Source organism: Triticum urartu, chromosome 5A (assembly GCF_056163025.1).
Source record: "Triticum urartu cultivar PI428250 chromosome 5A, HENAU_Tu73, whole genome shotgun sequence".
NCBI classification, from domain to species: domain Eukaryota; kingdom Viridiplantae; phylum Streptophyta; class Magnoliopsida; order Poales; family Poaceae; genus Triticum; species Triticum urartu.
In genome coordinates, this window is record NC_141877.1 from 615,572,295 (window position 1) to 615,583,514 (window position 11,220).

The following is an 11,220-nucleotide window of genomic DNA, read 5'->3' on the forward strand; positions in this document are numbered from 1 at the left end:
GACCCGGCCTCTCAAGAGGATCCGGACATATCTGTGGAGCTGATTGATGGAGTGTTCCATCAATTGAGCAAGGACAACGCCTTGGTGGCCATTACGGCCGATTACCCAGGGCTAATCCTGACGCCCCAGGTACCTGAGATCGATGTCCCAGTACCCCGAATAGGTGTCCGCCCACTCGTGTTCAGTTTCCTAATTGCGACCGAACTTTGCAGGGGAGGTTTTTAAGGCGGAAGGTCGAACCTGCGGCGACAAGCCAACGAGGGGCCGTAGGGCCCCGCGGGCAAAAAAGAAGTGCAGTCCAGACGGAGGCGTCAGCGCAAAGGTATGGCGCGCCCCCTTATCACAGGCATTATACATTCGAGGCATATTGACACTTGCGCTCTTTTCAGGACGAAGAGACCTCGCCGGACTATATCCAGAGAGGCTGCCAATTGCGCCTCCACCAGCCAGGCTCCAAAGCCTGGTCCGGAGGCGGAGGCGAATGCAAGGCGCGCGCCAGATGCTCCTCCGACGGAGGATGTGGACGGGTTGTCTGCCACTAACTCTGAGGTGGAGAGTGCCATGAACCACAGGCGTCGCCGAACAATTCTTCGCGACGCTTGTTTCTCCCAAGGGGCGTTAGATGCCTTTAACTCGGGAGATGCGTACCTCCGTGCCGCTCAAAATGGTCTAGCCAGAGCCACGGAGCAGTATGTAAAAGACATACGGGTAAGAAAATTCTGGTAATTATATATACATATACCAGTAGCCCCCGAGACTTGAAACAGTTAGAATAACTGATTTAAGGATCATTTGTTATGGAGGTTCTTACAGAAAAGAATTCCCTACTGTCCAAGGAGCTGGAAGAGTGCAAAGCCCAACTTGAGGCCGCACTAGCCGCGGCAGGGGAGCCCAAGGAGACCCCCTCTGGTAATATATACTTTGAAAGATAAGTATTTTGCGAAGCATGGCATGGGTGCAAATCTGACAAATGAAATTGCAGATGGTGCCGGATTGAATCCGGAAAGGCAACACCTCCTACGCCAGCTAAAGGCTGGTGAGAGGGTGCTGATAAAGGTGATGGGGGAGAAGAACGATCTCCAAGATGCCAACACCAAGCTGGGCGTCGAGCTGAAAGATGTTTGTGCCCAACTGTCAGACTCCATGAAGGAAAATCAGCGGCTTCGGCGCGGCATATTTAGTAAGTGCTTGAACGAACCTTTTGTAAGAAAGTTCGGCGGGGAAGTCAGCTAACAGAGCAATGTCTGTAGGTGTACTAACAGGTTATCCTGCAGAGGAGATGCCCGGTTCTACGGGTGACCTTCTTCCCGAGCTCTCGCAACTGCTCGATCGAGTTCGGCAGGCGATGCAAGGCGTCGCCCAGGCCCTGTGGCCATCCGTCTCCATGCCCGAAGGTCTTGGAGAGCTTGTGGAGAAGCTAAAGGGAGCACGGCGGCGCTTCCGATTGTGGAAGATATTAGCCTGCCGTCAAGGCGCTAGGGAGGGCTGGGCCATGGTGAAGACACGGTACGCAAAGGCTGACCCCAACCACATGGCCGAGGTCGGTCCTGTAGGGCCCGATGGGAAGGAGATCCCTGTAAGCTTAGTATACGGCCAAGTAGAGTTGGCCGCGAAGTATTCCCAGCAGGACTATAAATTAGACAGCCTGTTAGATGGTATTGAAGAGGAATACAGCCAGTCAAAATGACTATGTAATTTAATTGACATTTATAATGCCTTCTAGCCGGATTGTAGATCATTTGTCATGGCCGACCTTTTTGCTTCAGCCTCGGGACCTGACGGTCCGGAGTGTGTCCGAATTCCCATGCAGTTATATAGGAACCGGGGAATGCATGGAGACCAGGCGTAGGGGTCATTGGGGTGTGAACAGACAAGTGCCCGACTAGTTATGTTATATTACATGGTTAGTAAGAAACATCTTCTAGGGAGAATAGTTCCGTTAGGGGTTCCTTTCCCTGGGAGGCATGCCCTAAGGTGCATGTCCATGCTGCGAAAAGAAACGCAGGAAAAGCATCTGGGGGTGTATAGATAAAAATAAAAAAAGATCATCTTTAGTTCACCGACCGAATATTCCCTTAAGAACGCTAGCTTTCGGCTTCACCTAGTCTGAGGTACACGTCCGACTGACCCGGCAGTAACAATCGCAGAGGTGCTCCCTTTACCACCTAGCCGAACAATCGGGAACGTAGGGGTAAGCACAGGAGCCAGGCAACCCAGCTTGGCCAAAACTTAAGTCATATCGATGCATATAATGGCGAATAAAAGGTACATGCGGAAGTGTGACACATGTGTTGGGCATGAAGCCCGTATGAATAAGCTTCTGTTTAAAGAAGCCCCCTGGTTTAATGAGCGCAGATAGCGCGTCACTTTATGAGCCTTTAGAGGCTATAAGAGAGAGAAGAAGAAAAGAAATGTAAGACAGAAAATATATAAAAAATGGACAGAGGAAGGAGACGAACACAGAGTCCGGTGCTAGGCATAGAATCTTCGGAGACGGGCTGCGTTCCATGGGTTTGGCTCGAGTCGGTTATCCGATGCATCCCGCAGGCGGTACGCTCCACCAGTCAGGACTTGGTCAATTATGAAGGGACCTTCCCACTTGGGCTTGAGTTTGTCCTTTTTCTTGTCCAGTAGTCGTAGAACTAATTCGCCAATGTTGTAATTTTTGGCCCGTACTTCTCTGCTTTGGTATCGTTGAGCCTGCTGTTGATAGAATGCGGAACGGGCTTTTGCCACGTCACGCTCCTCCTTCAATGCGTCCAAGCTGTCCTGCCGATCGAGCTCGGCTTCTCTTTCTTCGTACATGCGCACTTGAGGTGAGTCATGAATTATATCGCAAGGCAAAACTGCCTCTGCACCGTACACCATAAAGAATGGTGTGTATCCGATGGTGCGATTCGGTGTGGTCCGCAGTCCCCAGAGTACAGAGTCGAGCTCCTCTACCCAGTGCGTGTTAGATTCCTTGAGGGACCGCACTAATCTGGGTTTGATGCCGCTCATGATAAGACCATTTGCACGTTCGACCTGGCCGTTAGTTTGTGGGTGATAGATGGAAGCATAATCGAGCTTGATGCCCATGTTTTTGCACCAGAGTTTTACCTCGTCGGCCGTGAAGTTCGTGTCGTTATCAGTGATGATGCTGTGGGGGACGCCGTAACGGTGTACAACCCCGGATATAAAGTCTATGAACGGTCCGGATTCGGCCGTCTTAACAGGATTGGCTTCTATCCATTTGGTGAACTTATCCACCACGACCAGTAAGTATTTTTGCTTGTGGGTTCCGCCTTTAAGGGGTCCAACCATGTCAAGCCCCCAGACCGCGAAGGGCCAAGTAATGGGGATAGTTTGGAGGGCGGTGGGTGGCATATGGCTTTGGTTTGCAAAGAGCTGGCAACCGGTGCATCGTTGGACTAAGTCCTGAGCGTCTGCCCGGGCCGTCGGCCAATAAAAGCCTGTTCGGAAGGCCTTGCTTACAAGGGACCGGGCTGCAGCGTGATGACCGCCGAGTCCGGCATGAATTTCAGCCAGGAGGTTCCGCCCCTCCTCTTCGGAGATGCACCTTTGAAGGACTCCGGTAGTGCTTTTCTTATAAAGCTCTCCCTCGTGGACTCTATAGGCTTTGGATCGCCGCACTATGCAGCGTGCATCATTTTGGTCCTCGGGGAGTTCCTGCCTAGTAAGGTAGGCGAGGAATGGTTCTGTCCACGGGGCGATGACGGCCATTATTATGTGGGCTGAAGGTCTTATTTCATTGGCAGAGCCTCCGATTGTGTCAGAATGTTCGGTGTCGGGCAATGTGGTTGGTTCCGAGCTATTATTGTTCGGCTCCCCTTCCCATGCTACGGATGGCTTGAACAGCCTTTCCAAGAAAATGTTGGGGGGGGACTACATCGCGTTTTGCGCCGATGCGTGCCAGGACATCTGCCGCCTGATTATTTTCCCGGGCTATATGGTGAAATTCAAGCCCCTCGAACCAAGCTGACATTTTTAGGACGGCATTGCGGTAAGCTGCCATTTTTGGATCCTTGGCATCGAAGTCTCCATTTATTTGGGATATTGCGAGGTTCGAGTCCCCGCGCACCTCTAGGCGTTGAATGCCCATGGATACTGCCATCCGGAGACCATGTAAAAGGGCCTCATATTCGGCTGCATTGTTGGAGTCTGTGTACATAATCTGTAGTACGTATTGAACTGTGTCTCCTGTGGGGGACGTCAAAATGACGCCAGCCCCTAGTCCGGCCAACATCTTGGAGCCGTCGAAATGCATGATCCAATTTGAGTATGTGCCGTACTCTTTAGGGAGTTCGGCCTCCGTCCATTCTGCGACGAAGTCGGCCAAGACTTGTGACTTGATGGCTCGTCGTGGCTTATAAGTTATGTTGAACGAGAGGAGCTCAATGGCCCATTTTGCAATCCGGCCCGTTGCATCACGGTTGTTTATAATATCGTTAAGTGGTACTTCCGAGGCTACTATTATTGAACACTCTTGAAAGTAGTGTCGTAGCTTCCGGGATGCCATGAATACCGCGTACGCAATCTTTTGATAATGCGGGTACCGTGATTTGCAGGGAGTGAGGACAGTGGACACATAATAGACCGGCTTTTGAAGGGGGAATTTGTGTCCGTCCGCTTCTCGTTCGGCGACAAGCACTGTGCTTACAACCTGATGTGTTGCTGCAATGTATAATAGCATTGGTTCGCCAATGTTTGGCGCGGCCAGGACTGGGTTTGTTGCCAGTATGGCTTTTATTTCGTCGAGTCCGGCCGTGGCTGCATCCGTCCATTTGAAGTGTTCGGTGCGCCGAAGGAGGCGGTAAAGGGGTAGGGCCTTTTCTCCCAAGCGGGAGATAAAGCGGCTCAGAGCCGCGACGCATCCGGTTAACTTTTGTATTTGTTTGAGGTCCTTTGGGATATCCAGTTGTGACAGATCTCGGATCTTGGCTGGATTTGCATCAATTCCTCTACCGGATACAATAAAGCCCAAGAGCTTTCCGGCTGGAATGCCGAAAATGCATTTTTCCGGGTTGAGCTTGATGTCGTATGTTCGGAGGTTATCAAATGTGAGCCTCAAGTCGTCTACTAGAGATTCAACATGTCTTGTTTTGACGACCACATCGTCTACATATGCCTCCACTATTTTGCTGATCTGGCTTGCCAGACATATCTGAATCATGCGCTGATATGTTGCGCCGGCGTTTTTGAGCCCGAAGGGCATCGTGTTGAAGCAGAATGGCCCGTATGGTGTGATAAATGCCGTTGCGGCTTGGTCTAGTTCTGCCATCTTGATTTGATGGTAGCCAGAATATGCGTTGAGGAAACACAACGAATCATGTCCTGCGGTAGCGTCGATAATTTGATCGATGCAGGGGAGGGGGAAGGGATCCTTTGGGCAAGCCTTGTTAAGGTCTTTAAAATCAACACATAGGCGCCAGGATTTGTCCTTCTTTGGTACCATCACTAGGTTTGCTAGCCAGTCCGGATGTTTTATATCTCTGATGAATCCGGCCTCCAATAGCTTTGCTAGCTCCTCTCCCATGGCCTGTCTCTTAGGTTCGGAAAAATGCCGAAGAGCCTGTTTGACAGGTTTGAATCCTGTTTGGATATTTAAGCTATGCTCGGCCAGCCTGCGTGGGATTCCTGGCATGTCTGAAGGGTGCCAGGCAAAAATGTCCCAGTTCTCACGTAGGAACTCTCGCAATGCGGCGTCGACATCAGGGTTTAACTGTGCCCCGATGGAAGCTGTTTTATTGGGGTCCGTTGGATGGACTTGGAATTTGACTATTTCGTCCGCCGGTTTAAAGGAGGTGGACCTGGATCTTTTGTCGAGTACCACATCGTCGCATTCACCGTAGAGCGCAGCGCAGTCAGTTCCTCAGCCGCTAGGGCTTCGGATAGTGCCTCGACGGCCAGTGCGGCTGTCTTGTTTTCGGCGCGGAGTGCTATGTCCGGATCACTAGCAAGAGTGATGATCCTGTTAGGCCCGGGCATCTTGAGCTTCATGTACCCGTAATGGGGTATTGCTTGGAAGATTGTAAACGCTTCCCGCCCTAGCAGAGCGCGATAACCGCTACTGAACGGAGCCACCTGGAACGTGACCCCTTCGGACCTGTAATTATCCGGCGTGCCGAACACCACATCTAGTGTGATTTTTCCTGTACAGCGCGCTTCCCGACTGGGGATTATTCCTCTAAAGGTTGTGCTGCTTCGCTCGATGCGGTTCCGGTCTATTTCCATTTTTTGAAGGGTCTCCTCATAAATGAGGTTCAATCCGCTGCCGCCATCCATGACTACCTTGGTAAGATGAAAGCCGTCCACTATTGGACTGAGGACCAATGCGGCTGGTGCTCGGGCTGTTCGGAATTTAGGTTAATCATTGGCATTAAAGGTAATAGCCGTGTCACTCCATGGGTTTATTGTTGCTACTTGGTAGACTTCGGCAAGGCTGCGGAGTGTCCTTTTTCGCATATTATTTGATGCGAAAGTCTCGAGGACTGTTAATACCGTACTAGTGTCTCTGGGGTGGCTTTAGGTGGCCTCCGGAATTAGGAGATTTTCGCCAATTTTGGCCACCTGCTGGAGTATCCAACATGCTCTGAGGCTGTGAGTTGGTGTGGCGTCCTCTGTACTGTGAATTTTACAGGGTCCATTAAGCCATCCTTCCAGTACGGATCCCTGCCCTGTAGAGGGTTTTTTCTTTTTAGTGCTTGACCCAGGTGACTGGTGATGATGCACCCTTTTATTTCGGACTGGGTTTGTATTCAGGGCCGGATTATCCCAAAATTTTATTTCGGTTTTCCAGGCGCTTTCCATCGTACAGTACTTTCATACAATGGACGCCAAGTCAACGAAGCGTGTAATATCACGGCGACTTATGGCATTGAGTATTCCCTTGTCCATGCAATTATTGCAGAAGATTGAGATTGCGTCTTCCTCAGGGCAGTCCCTTAGCCTGTTCTTAACCAGGAGGAATCTGGCCCAGTAATGATGTACTGTTTCATCGGGTTCTTGCCTTATTTTGGATAGATCGCTTATGTTGGGGTGGGTGGGTGGAATTAAATCTGAAGCCTCACCCCATCTAAGGCTCAGAGGCCGAGGAATTTCTGAACTCGAAAATTTGGGTTCCTGGATGTTGTCTAATGAATCCAGCCTGTCGCCTGACTCTAAGTTCAGGTCTTGAGTGATATCCCCCCCTCCGCGGGTATCCGGCTTGGAGGGATCGGGAATCCGGACGTAGCGAGTCCTTAAGATAGATGAAGGGTCGCTGCATTGTCCTTCTACCACGGCAACATGATGGGTGACTTGGGGAGAGTTAATCTCTCTCAGATCGGTTTTAGGCCCGATCTGGTCGTAATCCGTAGCGACTCCCAGGGCGGCGAAGCGATCCAAGAGCTCGTTTATGGAGGAAAGCTCCATTGTATCTAACTGCTCGACGAGTTCCAAGCTGACATGAAGATTGTTTTCAATGGCTCGAGAGGTCATCGTCGGCGCAGAAGCCGAACAGGCGGTCATAAGAAAACCACCTAGCCGGAGGGTTTGGCCGACAGCCAAAGCTCCCTTAGCAATGGTCCCGTCTTTAAAGATGGGGCGAGGCATCCTTCCTGATTGCAACACACAGAGGAACTCTCAATGAAAGCACCAATGTCGGTGTCAAAACCGGCGGATCTCGGGTAGGGGGTCCCGAACTGTGCGTCTAGGCCGGATGGTAACAGGAGGCAAGGGACACGAAGTTTTACCCAGGTTCGGGCCCTCTCGATGGAGGTAAAACCCTACGTCCTTCTTGATTAATATTGATGATATGGGTAGTACAAGAGTAGATCTACCACGAGATCGAGGAGGCTAAACCCTAGAACCTAGCCTATGGTATGATTGTTGATGTGTATGTTGTTCTACGAACTAAAACCCTCCGGTTTATATAGACACCGGAGAGGGTTAGGGTTACACAAAGTCGGTTACAATGGTAGGAGATCTTCACATCCGTATCGCCAAGCTTGCCTTCCACGCCAAGGAAAGTCCCTTCCGGACACGGGACGGAGTCTTCAATCTTGCATCTTCATAGTCCAGGAGTCCGGCTGAAGGTATAGTCCGGCTATCCGAACACCCCCTAATCCAGGACTCCCTCAGAGGATCTCGAACCCATCATTGATAAAGTAATCAAAATGATCTGTGGGTGGAGGGGAAGATTAGTTAGCTATGAAGCTAAACGTGTTCTTCTACAGACTTGTATTGCTAATATTCCTATGTATCTCATCTCGGTGATTAAGTTTCCAAAGTGGGCAATCAAAGCCATCACCTCGGAGATGTCCCATTTCCTCTGGGGCAACATGGGTGATGTTCATAAATACCACCTTGCAAACTGGGACTTTATTTCACAAAAAAAATCTTTGGGGGGGGTGTTAAATTTGAGAGAATTCAACATGGCTCTCCTGGCCTGATGGTCCAAACAATATTTACAGGGGGACAGAAAGCATGGATAACTTTGATTAATCATAAGTACAATACTGCCAACCCAACACTACTAGGGAAAACCTTATACACAGAAATTTAGCAACAGCGCGGGTTAAAAAAGGGCGCTAGTGCTAGATAGCAGTATCGGTTCAGAATAAACCGCGCTGCAGATACGATTCTAGCAGTAGCGCGTGTGCCCGTAAAAGCGCTACTACTGATATTTCCATTGCTGGAATGATGGGCTACGCATAGCAGTAGCGGCCTTGCAGGAAGAGCGCTACCGCTAGGGCATGAGTAGCAGCGCGTTTCCCTGTAACAGCGCTACTACTAATGGAAATAAAATAAAATGAAAAACAAATAGAAAAGTAAATGAAAATGAAAGAAACAGAAAAAGGAGAAAGAAAAAAATGTAAAGCAAAATAAATGAAAAAGTGAAAAAACAGAGAAAGGCTTAGCTGTAGCGTGTGTTAGTAAGAGGCGTTGTAGCTAACGCAGCTGCAGCGCGTTTCCAGGACCCCCGCTATAGAAACAGGAAAGGAAATAAAAAGAGAGAAAATTACATATGTATAGCAGTAGCGCGTTTTGGAAAAAGCGCTATAGCTACCTTAGCTATAGCGCGTTCTGCGAAACGTGCTACCGCTAGTTTTGACTTAACCAAAAAACCACCCCCCCTCGGCCCCCACTTGCCCCCCAAATCTCTCGAACCACCCCGCCGCCGTCTCCCCGATTTGCCGTCGGCCCACTTCGCCGCCGTCTCCTGCCGACGTCGACGCCCCCGGAGCCACCAAAGCCGTGCGCCGTCGACGCCACCGGAGCCGCCCCCAACGCCACGGAGCCGCGCGGCCTCATCAACGCCACCGGAGCCGCCGTCGATGCCACCGGATCCTCCCTCGCCACAACTGCCTGCCTCGCCGTCACCGGAGACGCCCCTGCCTCCCTCGCCACCACTGCCTCCCTCGCCACCACTGGAGCCATCCTCTGTAAGCCCCCACCCCTTCTCTCTTTCTCTCATGCATAGGTTAGCTAGTTTAATTATGTTAATTATCTAGGTTAGGGAAAAAATTTAGTTTGGGCTTTGACAGAGAAGTAGTTAGGTTAACTAGTTTAATTAGGTTAATTACCTAGGTTAGTGCAAAATTTTAGTTAGGGCTTTGACAGAGAACTAGTCAGGTTAACTAGTTTAATTAGGTTAATTATCTAGGTTATTTAGGCAAGTTTTATTTTAAAGATGATCCCTTCCTAGACTTTTATTGTTGATTATATCTTTTCATTGAAGTGGTCATTTTGTTTGTGCTTAAGTGGCTTTGTTGTTTCAATGAAGCTGAGTGGCCTATATATGTTTTGCCAAAATGTTGATTCATTTCCGTTCCGGCAAATTTCAGGTTCTCGATTTGTCCACTTTTTAGCAAAGGTCATGCCGAAATTTTCCGTGAATTTCGGCATGACTTGTGCTACAAACTAGGACATATCGAGTGCCCGTGTGATTTGCCGCACCAGGAAGGAGTCAACGTTCCTACAAAACAATAGGCCTTTTTATGTCATTATTCATTTCATTAGGTCTAGAATTAATTGACTAGATTTAATCATAGGAAACATGGCTAGCAACGATGAAGGACAGGGTTCTGGTGATTGCAACGACGTCTACCGGGCGGCAGACGGATTTTTTAGCCTTAACGACGATTAACCGATGTTGTTGCTGGGCCCACTGGTGGCATCGGGGACTGAGACCGACACGCAGACCGGTGCTGAGACTGAGACCGGCGCTCAGACTCAGACCGGCATCGAGACCGGCGCTGAGACTGAGACCGGCGCTGCCTCGGGGATCGGAGCCGGTGTAGAACCGAAAGCAAAGAGGCAACAGGTTCCTAACAAACTCAGGACTACTAGACTGGTGGTCACGGAGGTGGATGACAGCAATTTTGAGCCAAAGGCGCCCGAGGAAGCACGTCGATGCTACGGCAATCAAATAGGCTGCATCGTACGGACAACCGCCACCATTAACGATGAGAAACTACAGAACAATTCTCTTAATGATGGATTCTATGTCCTACACCACATGCTGGAGTACAGACGGGATCACCAGAACCTTCGCATGTCACCTTCTTCTAGCGATGCCCATATTCTGCAATGGGCAAAGGACATAGGAGATATCGAGGATCATCGACTTCGAGCTGAGTTCTATAACATCCAGCGCGAACTTGCCCAAATAATCATGAAGGAGGTCGTCGGAAAAACAGGGATGTTCTACGGAGAAGGACAAATGTCGCGGGAAGACGTCCGAACATGGATAGCCTCTCAGCGTCTCGACCTGAAGCCTTTCACTAGGCTCGGGGACGATCTCCCTGACTTGGATGGATGGAACGACATGTTGGAGTGATTCTCGATATATGAGAATGTGTCCGTTTAGTCCATACTTTCTGTATGACAAAACTTTGAGTTATGCACGGTGAAACTTTATTTGTGATGTAATTAAACCGCCCTCCTCCTCGACTAGCGAAAATCACTCTAGTTAGGGCATTTTGGGGTACGATGAACTTTGTTATTTATGCTTATGATATGTTGTTTCTATTTTTGCCAAGTCTGTCTCTTTCTGTTGCTCAACTATATATGTTGCATATCATCGACTCATGTGACGATGCAGGTGCATAGATCATAGATGGCGAAGAAGTGCTACGCCAGGAGTACATATACGACAAGTGGCCGGAGTGTCAGGCCCAGGTGTACCGGTTTCCGATTTCCAAGCGACAGGCAGTAGTTAGTTTAGGTTCACACTAA